This window comes from Nicotiana tabacum, chromosome 19, assembly GCF_000715075.1.
Source record: "Nicotiana tabacum cultivar K326 chromosome 19, ASM71507v2, whole genome shotgun sequence".
Taxonomy (NCBI): domain Eukaryota; kingdom Viridiplantae; phylum Streptophyta; class Magnoliopsida; order Solanales; family Solanaceae; genus Nicotiana; species Nicotiana tabacum.
In genome coordinates, this window is record NC_134098.1 from 6150562 (window position 1) to 6162673 (window position 12112).

General features: G+C 36.4%; 1 long non-coding RNA gene across 1 annotated transcript; it reads left to right on the forward strand.

The window, feature by feature from the left end:
• Positions 1–205: 205 nt before the first annotated feature.
• On the forward strand, positions 206–4859 carry LOC107821524 (uncharacterized). The gene is made up of 3 exons (XR_012703180.1): positions 206–291; positions 1394–1509; positions 4471–4859. It is a non-coding gene; the product is annotated as an uncharacterized LOC107821524 (long non-coding RNA).
• Positions 4860–12112: the final 7253 nt, after the last annotated feature.

Genomic DNA, 12112 nt, shown 5'->3' on the forward strand with positions numbered 1-12112 from the left:
GTTTATCTCTTGTTTTAGTTCGAAACAGTTAATCTCTTATTTCATGGATTTGTTAAAAAATTCAAATTATATTATTTATATTTATATTTATTTATATTATATAGAAGAGAGAAGATAGTCGACCAATGGCATCTTTGCAAATCAAGCTTCTTTTAAGGGTAAAACAGTAATTGTGTCATAATTGTTAAGTAGAAACTCTAGAAGAATCCGATTTTTCATTCTCATCTCTAACTAAAAAAAGAAAAGAACAGACGCACAAGCAGCAGCTCTTCTCTTCATCTTCTCATCCAGGTATGTTTTCCATTTTATTTTTGCTAAAATTTCTTTCTGTTGTTTTCGTTCTTTCTACTTTTCGGTCTATCTTTGTTGAATCTGTTTTGGTTTTTGCCCTTTTTTTTGCTCTTTTGCTTCATTGTTGTTTCCTTAACATTGTCTTTTTTTCTTTTCTAATTTTATTATGTTGTTCTCTCGGTATTCCTAACAACAACTTGTTGTTTCTCTCTCCCTCTGGAGTAATTCTCGAGGCTGGCATATATATTCTTTTTGATTTTTGTTTTGCTTTCAAGGAAGATTTTCCCCCCTCATAAATAGGAGCTTTGTATTGAACTATGATCAGATTTTAAATAAGTATTGCGAAAATGAAACAGAGATTACTTTTTGTTCTTTTCACATTGTGGTTTAATTTTTGTTTTATGTATAATATGCTATTAACTAGCACGTTAATTGTTTGGGCCGGCTCTACAAACAAATATGCTTCTGCTCTCTTAAATTTTGTTTATAAGAATTTGTCTTCACTAAAAACTTAATCTTGACAAAGAATTCTAATTAGAAGTTGCAGTATATTAGCATAATGAAAAATAACATAAAGTGACAGTACTCTGAAAATCCACCAAACCTAAAGGTACTGACTTAAAGCCAATGTAGAACCAATAGTTTAAGTTATGTGTTACCTTAAGAATTGGGGCTTTGTAAAACTTTAAGGACGATTCATCCTATGCAAAATAGTTGAATAGAAATTTCCTGTATATGCTTTCATAAAGAATCTTACTGGTTATGTGCACAAACTAAAGGACTAAAAGCCTGGGAACTTCAAATTTTGAGGATTCCGGGTCGAACTGCTCCAATAGGTCATCAATCTATATGCATTTTTCAAAATGGGGTATAAATGTTGTTGTATTAGAGTTACTCATTTGTCAATAATGAGTATTTTGCTATAACTATAATTTCAATTTTTTTTATCATATACTGGTTTTAGAAGCAACAAGCACGCATCCTTTTTTATTTATTCCCATATATATCTTCTTTCCCCTTCCCCCAAAACTTTAGTCGTTATCATACTTCGGATCTTTAATTACCAATATTGTTAAGGTTAAAATTTTCTTGAATTTAACAGTGGTCGACTTGAAGAGAACGAGTGCAAGCTAAGATAGTTCATGTGATCCGATGTTTTGGCAAAAATGCGAATATTTGATCGTTTGTATGACATAATTGGACACTTTTTACCACAAGGTGAGTAATTAGATTTTCATAAAGTGACTTTTTTTGGTCAAGATAAAGTAAAATATTCTTATTATTAATTATTTCTTTATTTATTATTTGGAATTGAGGAGTAGTTCTTATTGTTGTAATATTTAAGGCTAGATAAAAATATATCGATATTTAATCCTTGAATGAATAATTTTAAAAAATAATGGAATATTTCTTCCAGTTTCCTGCTGAGAAGCTAGAGGGTCTATAATAGCTTGACGGAAAAATAAAGTTTTGAACTTTACAAGGTTTATCAACGATGCGTATGTACCATGCTTATTCAGATCATGTTAACAATAGCAAGTAACATAAAAAAAATTCTTCCCTTCAAATACACATTCATATTTTGGTGTATGTGAAGAAATTACCAACCTCTTGAGTGGATCTCTTTGATAGAAAAAAGTACTTTTGCACAAGTCATGTATGTGTATATTATAATTGCTTGGTCTAGGACTATAATAAATATCCTTTGCTCATAAAGTCTTAATATGTACCATGCTAGAAGATGTCTTCTTAGTGATCTATATTGCCCCAGCAAATTAAAGTATTTATGGACTTGGAGAACCTATCAGGGATTTCATGAGCCATGAGCCTACCTCAGATGAAGAGGTCCTGTTCTAGCAAAGAACTAAAACTATAGAGTTAGTATCGGTATAGTAAAAGTGTTTCTTTTTTATCCATGGAATGATAACTAAGAAGGCGTAATTGACTAACCAAATAGGTTTCTTCTTTATTAATTTTTATATGGGCTTAGATACCAAGTCACTAAATTTATAAGCAGCAACCTGCTACTCTGCTTCAACACTTTCTTAATATCAACAAGTAAGCATGCTAAAACAATATTATCCTTAGTTTCCATTTGAATGAGAAGCTCACCATATTGCCACCAGTATTTATTATAATAATATATATGCATGGATCTTTTACAAATTAGTTCTTGAAGCTTCCAGAATAAGGCTCCCGCCCCATTAGATGTCCTATGCCAAATTTTGCAGCATGACTTATGGTGGTTGATTTGTAGTTCTTAGCTATCTATTTGGTTATTTTTGCCGTTATCGTTTGTTCATTTATGTGAAGTAACTACTAAACTAAATACCATATTCTTTTTGGAACATGTATCTCTTGAAACGTATGCTCCTCAAGTCCATCATTTTGTACCGTAAATTTCTAAAAAAAGTTATACGGTTAACTTTCTATTTGAAAGTCAGCAAAAGACAAATATGTAATACTAGAATGAATTGCGCGGGTGGTTAGATGTTTGATTGAAAGAGTTTAAACATTTAATGAAGTTAATAGAAGGCTTGACGATATTTAATATACTCGAGCATAGAAATTAAATTTTTTTGCAAAGCTTAATTACTTCCCTCGATTTATAGCAAGGCACAAGTTTTTAGCTCAAAAGAATACATGTCTCAAAAGATATTAAAGCTCCACTCTTTTCTCAAGTTTTTGCTACAGTTCGGTTTTGGTCTAATTGCAGTTTTGCTGCAATTTTTTTTCTTTTGCAGTTTTGTGTTAAGTATTTGCTGCAGTTTTGGTCTAGCTATGAAGTAATTTAACTGCAATATTTGTCCAGTTTTGATGATGTTTTTTATGGAATGGGTCTTGAAGATATGAATTAAGGTTTTTTAAAAGGTAGAAGAAGACCGTCCATCAAGGGAGAGCTTTTTTCATGTTGGATAGCCACGTCATTAATTATGTTATAGTTAAATATGTGTGGCATATGATGTGGAGGGTCGTTAGTAGTAAAGGTATATGTGGGCCAAAAATTAGACGGCAGGAGTATAATTGCTACTAAAATTTAACGAGGATAAAAGTGACATAATTCGAATAGTTCAAGGGTAAAAGTCACATGATTGGAGTGCAGTTTCATTTTAGGAACATCAACGTTGGTGGTATTATCCATTGATGTCGTAAAATAGAGTTCCAAGTAGCTCGATATGAAATCAGCGTATGCTATCTTTTTTCATTCATTCTCATTGCACTTCACCTAACAGTTTTTTTAAAAAATATAGTTTTGCTTGGAATTTGCTTTTAAATTTATATTTTATTCCGATGTTTTGCGTGAAAGTACAAGTAGTGGATTGATATACCGTCTTTGCATATTTGGTAGGGACTAATTCACTTGTCCACTTGTAGTTCTTGATAGTTTGGTTTGCTATACTTTTAGTTCAGTACATGAAATGCATAAGGATTATATGATTCATGTGTATTTATAAATGGGATGAATACATGCATTCACATATGTGCTATCTTTTAACATATATGAAGTATGTATTATGAACATGCTTCTGTGATGACTACTTTCGACTTCTTATATTTTTCTTTGTTTGCTGATTATAACTATCGAGCGAAACTCAGAGCAAAATTTACTTACCATAGTTGCCGAAGAGTTAAAGTTTCTCCTCCTTCACTTCGAATGGTAACGGATATGAACTATTCATCTTGGTACCTCTTTTTGCTCAATCCCTCAACATACCGTTCCCTATATATTTATGTAATATATCATTATGATGGTAAGGCTTAAATCACTTCAAGCACTTCCATGAAATAGCCGGTTTTGGATTGCGTATGTGTTTTAGTTTATTTATTTCATTGTCTTTATGTTGTAGTTATGCACATGCTTCAATTGGTTCTGACATGCCCGCAGAAAGAGTTACTTTGTACTTTACGTTGTCTTCATTTTTTTTTTGTTCAAACTATTTATTTAATTGTTTCTCCTGATTTAAGCAAATTAGTTTGATTCCAATGATAACCTTGATGTGTTATGTTCAATAATATGTTTTGTTATAATTTTAATTGTGTGCGTTCAGTTTCTTGGTTGTCATAGAAATTTCATTTATTCAGGGACTATATTATATCTCTAAGATACCCTTTCATTGATGGATGATTGGTGCATTTCTTCTTTGAAGCGACTGATAAAGAAGTTACTTACTTTTACAGGAGACTTCTGATGTTTTTATCATACTACAAATCCATAGATTTTCTTAACTTGTGACATACTTAACCTGCCCAACCAGTTGAAGTAAGTAAAGACACTTACTAAGACCAAGTAACAATCAAAGCTTATAATATGGACAAAGATGTATAAATGAATTGAATCGCCTATTTATTTTGACTTATCAATGGTAACTCAGTCATGCAAAGTCATGAACAAGTAGTGCCTTTGGTCTATTATTTTGTATAGTTTATCTTTGCGAATTTAATATCATTGAGGGAGTGAGATTTATTATTTTTGAATGCGCAGATTCTGAATATGTATGTTCTGAGTAGTAGGCGTCTTTAACATTTGTCGCTATTTAATAAGAATGGATTGTGCTTTTGTGTTAGTGAAATTATGATTGTTCAAACTTCTAAACCTATTTAGGGTTTAATCACATATGCAACTAAATGTTAGACACAAATTTCCTAAACTATATCAGTATTTTGAAATGTTGGGTCTGTGCTATGCACGGGCAAACTTCATCTAGTATAGCTATGAATGGTAGCTACAGATTTAAATATAGTATAAATATTTGATGTGTCGCGTAATATTTTTTAATTTATTTTGGTAGCCACACAATGTTAATTTCTCTTTAAATTTTGTACTCCGATGGCGTTAGAATTTTTACAGCAATTTTACTGATTCTAGCAAATTATCACTCTATTTTTAGGTTATCATATTAGACTTGATATAAAAAATTATATATAGTTTAGATAAACTTTATCATATAGTGTAAAAAATTAATTATATTGTCGGTGCATAAAATTTAAACTTCTAACAAAACAACAATAGCAACCAAAGGAAACCCCACAAAGTAAGTACCTGTTGCGGAGGGCAGGGCATATTTCAAGTAACGCCAATAGACCGAATGAAAAAAGCTATAGTTATTGGTATCGGAATGGTTTGAGTTATCTGGTTCGAGTCTCGATTTCTCCAAATTTATAAATGATTTAATCAATAACCCAATAAGCTTTTCTTCCAATAATAATATCCAACCAAACTACACTATCTAACCTAAGCCCTAACTACACATAACATCCAACCAAAATGCCAAAATAACCAACTAAACTTAATCAATATCAAACTAAAACTAATTATGGGACATGTGCGGGGCGGCTCTAGGGCATTTGAGGCCTAAGGCCAAAGTCAAATGTGAGGCCTAAGTATTTAAATTTTTTAAAAAAACTTAAATGATATGTATGGAGTAAAATTAATGAAATACCATATACCAAATAAAAACAATACTAGAAAGATATTACCCGATTTCTGATTCAGGAAATAATTGAAGAATGAAGACTTTGAGTCCAAAATATCTAGTTGTTGCTTGTTTACTTCAAAATTCTTGTTGTAAATCTTGAAAACTATACTATATTTTTTATAAAGTAATAAAAGTATAGAACTATTGAAATTTTAAAAATATTATTGAACACTTGAACTAATAATTTTTTGGAGAAAGAAAGTGAAAAATAAAATTTTGGAGAAAGAAAAAAATATTGGAGAAAGAATTCAAGAAGGTGAGAAAGAATAAAGAGAAAGGATGAAGATATGTAGGTTCTGAAATATGAAAATTAAGATTGAAACATTGGAAAATGAGTAAAAAATAGAATTATTAAATCAACTCAAATTGAAAATTATTTTTAAGTAAGTCAAATTTTTACTTTATTTACTCTAAAAGGTTTTCTTTTCATTTATATGAAAAACACAAAAGTACTACTACATATTATTTTTTAAAATATCTATAAAATATATATTATTTCTGAAAAATGGAGGCCCTCATAATTGGGGGCTTAAGGCACATGCCTTACCCACCATACTGGTAGAGTCGGCCTTGGACTGAGGCAAGGCCGTATGCTCTCCCTTATGTTCGCCGCCAACCACCTCCAACCAAAATTTTTCAGTGTCAACATCTGATGGTTGGGTTTGGCTAATCTGAATATATATAGAAGGGTTTTTGGAGCTCAAAATGGTGGCAGCTGGTGGAGACTGTGGACATTTGTAATGTTAAAATTTGCATGATATAATGCAAGTGGTGGCTGGCTGAATAGTCAGCCTTCTTGTAAAAGTATTGAGTTATGAGAATTGTCGATTACTGATTTTTAAGGAAAGAAACATTTATTGATCTTCTTTTACTTTTATGCTTTTCTTCCGACGGTAAAAAAAAATCTAAAAACAAGAGCAGTAAATATTATTTCTATTGTATTCAAAGAGAAAGATGCCCTTTTATTAGATACAAAGTACACTATTTGACTCCTATAATGCTACAAAGTCTATACACAAAATCTGCACATTCTGTGCACATAATCTGCACAATTCAAAAGTCAAAATGATAGTTCACCTCAATTTGAATTACATACATTGCAACACAAATTTATTCTTCTTCGTTTCTTCATTTTATTGTGTTGTTCTTCATAGGTCCCAAGCCCTTCTTAGAAAGCCTTCTTCCCTCTCCTTAAGTTAAGAAAAAAAGAATGTCTTTTGATTGAACGAACATTGTAATAATTTTTCTAACTGACACCCCAGTCATAATGTCACCCACATTTTTTTTTCTTTTGAACAAGCCTTCTAAATCTATTTTTTTTTATTTGAGTTCATAATAACTGACGGGTTTCATTAATGAAAAGAAAAGCGGAGGCCCGCCGTCTACTAGCATTGTGGTTTTCCATCGATTCTTTATCATTGGCCCACCCTTTCTTTGAACCTTGTCAATGATCGAACTTAAAGATATGAACTTAGTGCCATTTGATGAGTAACTCAGAACAAAGGAGAGGGATATGGAAAGAATGAAGTAATGAAAGAGGAAGTCTTGTGTTAGAGACATAATTAAGTAAATAAAATTGTGTCTTTTTGTCACGATCCAAACTAACCTCTGTCGTGATGGCGCCTATCGCGGAACTAGGCAAGCCGACTCATTTTCAAAACAAACTGATATTTTCATTTCAAAGATAATTTCAAGGTTATTAAACATAAAACCTATATTTAAAGAATTCAAATCAAAGAAAACAGAAGTGTGGAAAAGAAAAGCCCGACATCGGGGTGTCACTAGTCATGAGCATATACTACAATCTGTCTAACAATATCAAGGCTAACTCAACCCGAAAAATAACTAAATATAACTAGAGGAAGCTAAGAGGGAAAAGAGCAGGGGATGCGATCGCCAAACAGTTACCTTGCTATCTCCAAGAAAATCTGCAACCAGAACACTCAATAACCGCTACCGTGTCCAGCTACACCTGAATCTGCACACAAGTGCAGGGAGTAACACGAGTACGCCACTCAGTAAGTAACAACAATAAATAAAGACTGAGCAGTAGTGACGAGCAATAAAGCATATAACGTTCATATCAGGAAATCTCAGTAAAATACCACATGCTTTTAATAAAAAATCAGGATTTGAATCAAATTATCTAGTTTAAACCCAGTTCCAGTAAAAATCAATTAAAGACATTTTTTCAACAGTTTTTCAAACAAAGGCTCAATGCAAAGGTGAGCAAAAATGATGAAATCATAAACAGCCCCTCGGGCAAACCTTACAGTCACTCGTGCCACTCGGGCATACCTCACAATCACTCTTGCCACTCGGGCATACCTCACAATCACTCTTGCCACTCGGGCAAATCTCACAATCACTCTTGCCTCACAGTCACTCAGCACTCGGCACTCGCACTCAGTAGGTACCTGCGCTCCCTGGGGATGTGTACATACTCCGGAGCGACTCCTTCAGTCCAAGTGCTATAATCTGCACGGACAACTCACGTGCGATAATAATAAAGTATGCTGCAGGCGGGCAGCCCCGATCCACACTCATCCTCACAAATCAGGCCCTCGGCCTCACTCAGTCATAAAGTATGCTGCAGGCGGGAAGCCCCGATCCACACTCATCCTCACAAATCAGGCCACTCGGGCATTTCAGTAAAACAGGGCATTCGGCCCAAAACATTTATATGCATCAAAATAGAGTCATAAAACTGAGTTATGCGGTAAACAAGTATAAACATGACTGAGTATAGATTTTTAATCGAAAACAGTGAGAGGATGGTAAGAAACAAGCCCTAAGGGTCCAAACAGCATTGGCGCAAGGCCCAAACATGGCATTCAACCCAATTTACAGAAAATCTTTCTAAAACATATAAGTATCAATGATTTTAACAAAGTATGCAACTTTACAATTGCTATGGAACGGACCAAGTCACAAATCCCCAACAGTGCACGCCCACACGCCGGTCACCTAGCATGTGTGTCACTTCAAAATAGTAGAATGATACGAAATCTGGGGTTTCATACCCTCAAGACTAGATTTACAATCGTTACTTACCTCAAACCGGTCAAATCTCTAACCCGCAATGATCTTGCCTCTGGACTCGGCCTCCAAATGCTCCGAATCTATTCACAATTAGTACAATACCATCAATATGCGCTAATAGGATGAATTCCACAAGAAAAACTATAAAATTAGACCAAAACCCAAAATTGGCTCAAACCTGGCCCCCGGGCCCACGTCTCGAAATCCGACAAATTTTACAAAACTAGAAAGCTCATTAACTCACGAGTCTAACCATACCAATTTTACCAAAATCCGACCTCAACTCGACCCTCAAATCTACAAATCTTATTTTCAATTTCTAAGTTCCAACCTCCAATTTACACCTCAAAATCATGTAATCTAGTTGGATTATTCGATGATAATTCAATATTATGGAGTAAAAATGATCACAAGGGACTTACCTTAAGTTTTCCTTGAAAATATATCAAAAATCGCCTCTCCCCAAGCTCCAATTTGTCAATAATAGCAAATGGGACGAAGTCCCCGTTTTTATAATTCTGCCCAGACAACCTCGGTTCTGCCTCGATCTTGGCCTTCGATCGAGGTCCTCGATCCTAGGCCTTCGATCCTGGTTCTCGATCCTAGGCCTTCGATCATGTCTTCGACCCGGCCTTCGACCGTGACCCTCGACCCTGGGCTCGATCATGGCTTCGATCGTGGCACTCGACTCTGGGCTCAATCATGGCTTCGATCGTGGCCCTCGACTCTGTGCTCGATCTGGGCTCGATTTCTGGGCTCGATTCTGAGAGATTTCTAGGCTCGAATTTGGCAGAAGAAATTTCCAACAGAAGGAAATAGCAGCAGCTGTTGTAGTTCAATTTTTGATTCGTTAACCATCCGAAACTCACCTAAGGCCCTCGGGACCTCAACCAAATATACCAACAAGTCCTAAAACATCATACAGACTTAGTCGAATTCTCAAATTACCTCAAACAATATAAAATAATGAATTACACCCCAATTCAAGCCTAATGAACTTTGAAATTTCTAATTTCTACAAACAACTCCGGAACCTATCAAATCACGTCTGATTGACCTCAAATTTTGCACACAATTCCTAAATGACATAATAGAGATATTTCAATTTTCAGAATCGGATTCCGACCCCGATATCAAAAAGTCAACCCCCCGGTCAAACTTCTCAAAAATAAAACTTTCGGCATTTCAAGTCTAATTCCTCTATGGACTTCCAAATAATATTCCGGACACGCTTCTAAGCCCAAAATTACCATACAGAGCTATTAGAATCATCAAAATTCAAATCTGAGGTCGTTTACACATAGGTCCATATCCGGTCCACTTTTCTAACTTAAAATTTTCAATTATGAGACTAAGTGTCTCATTTCACTCTGAGTTCCTTCCGGACTCAAACCAACAAACCCGATATAATATAATATAGCTGAATAACACAAAAAGAGGTAGGAATGGGGAAAACAGGGTTATAACTCTCGAAACGATCGGCCAGGTCGTTACATCCTCCCCCTCTTAAATATTCGTTCGTCCTCGAACGGGTCTAGAAACATACCTGGAGTCTCAAATAGGCGTGGATATCTGCTCCGCATCTCCCGCTCGGTCTCCCAGGTGGCCTCCTCCACAGGCTGACCTCTCCATTGCACCCTCACTGAAGCTATATCATTTGACCTCAACCTTCGAACCTGCCGATCTAAAATAGCCACCGGCTCCACATCATAAGTCATATCACCCTCCAACTGAACCATGCTGAAATCCAAAACATGGGACGGATCTCCAATATACTTTCGGAGCATGGAAACATGAAACACTGGATGCACACTCGACAAGCTGGGTGGCAAGGCAAGCTTATAAGCCACCTCTCCTATCCTCTGAAGCACCTCAAAAGGCCCACTGAACCGGGGGCTCAACTTGCCCCTCTTCCCAAACCTCATAACACCCTTCACGGGTGATACTTTCAGCAAAACCTTCTCCCCAACCATAAAAGACACATCACGGACCTTCCTATACGCATAGCTCTTATGCCTAGACTGCGCCGTGCGAAGCCGCTCCTGAATCAATTTCACCTTATCTAATGCATCCTGGACCAAGTCTGTACCTAAGAGCCTAGCCTCATCCGGCTCAAACCATCCAACTGGAGATCTACACCTCCTCCCATACAAAGCCTCGTACGGAGCCATCCGAATACTCGACTGATAACTGTTGTTATATGTAAACTCCGCGAGTGGTAGAAACTGGTCCCATGAACCCCCAAAGTCAATGACACAAGCACGCAACATGTCCTCCAATATCTGAATAGTGTGTTCGGACTGCCCGTCCGTCTGAGGGTGAAAGGTTGTGCTTAACTCAACCTGAGTACCCAACTCTCACTGCACGGCCCTCCAAAACTGCGATGTGAACTGAGCACCCCTATCTGAAATGATGGAAACTGGGACACCATGCAGGCGAACGCTCTCTCGGATGTAAATTTCAGCCAACCACTCTGAAGAGTAAGTAGTACCAACTGGAATGAAGTGCGCAGACTTGGTCAGCCGATCCACAATAACCCAAATAGCATCGAACTTCCTCGAAGTCCGTGGGATCCCAACTACAAAGTCCATAGTGATCCGCTCCCACTTCTACTATGGGATCTCTAACCTCTGAAGCAAGCCATCCGGTCTCTGATGCTCATACTTAACCTACTGACAGTTTAGACAACGAGCCACAAATCCAACTATATCCTTCTTCATCCGCCTCCACCAATAGTGCTGCCTCAAATCCTAGTACATCTTCGCGGTACCCGGATGGATGGAATACCGCGAGCTGTGGGCCTCCTCAAGAATCAGCTCTCGAAGCCCATCTACATTAGGCACACATATCCAGCCCTGCATTCTCAGCACGCCGTCATCACCAATAGTCACATCCTTAGCATCACCTCTACGAACCCTATCCTGAAGAACGAGCAAGTGAGGGTCATCATACTGACGCTCCCTGATATGGTCATAAAGAGAAAACCTGGAGACCACACAAGCCAATACCCGACTAGGCTCCGAAATATTCAATCTAACAAGCTAGCCCGCTAAGGCCTGAACATCCAATGCCAAAGGTCTCTCTGCTACTAGAAGATATGCTAAACTCCCCAAACTCTCTGCCCGAGGACTCAAAGCATCGGCCACCACATTGGCCTTACCCGGATGGTACAAAATAGTGATATCATAGTCCTTAAGAAGCTCCAACCATCTCCGCTGATGCAAATTAAGATCCTTCTACTTTAACAGATATTGCAGACTCCGGTGATCAGTATAGATCTCACAATGAACCCCATACAAATA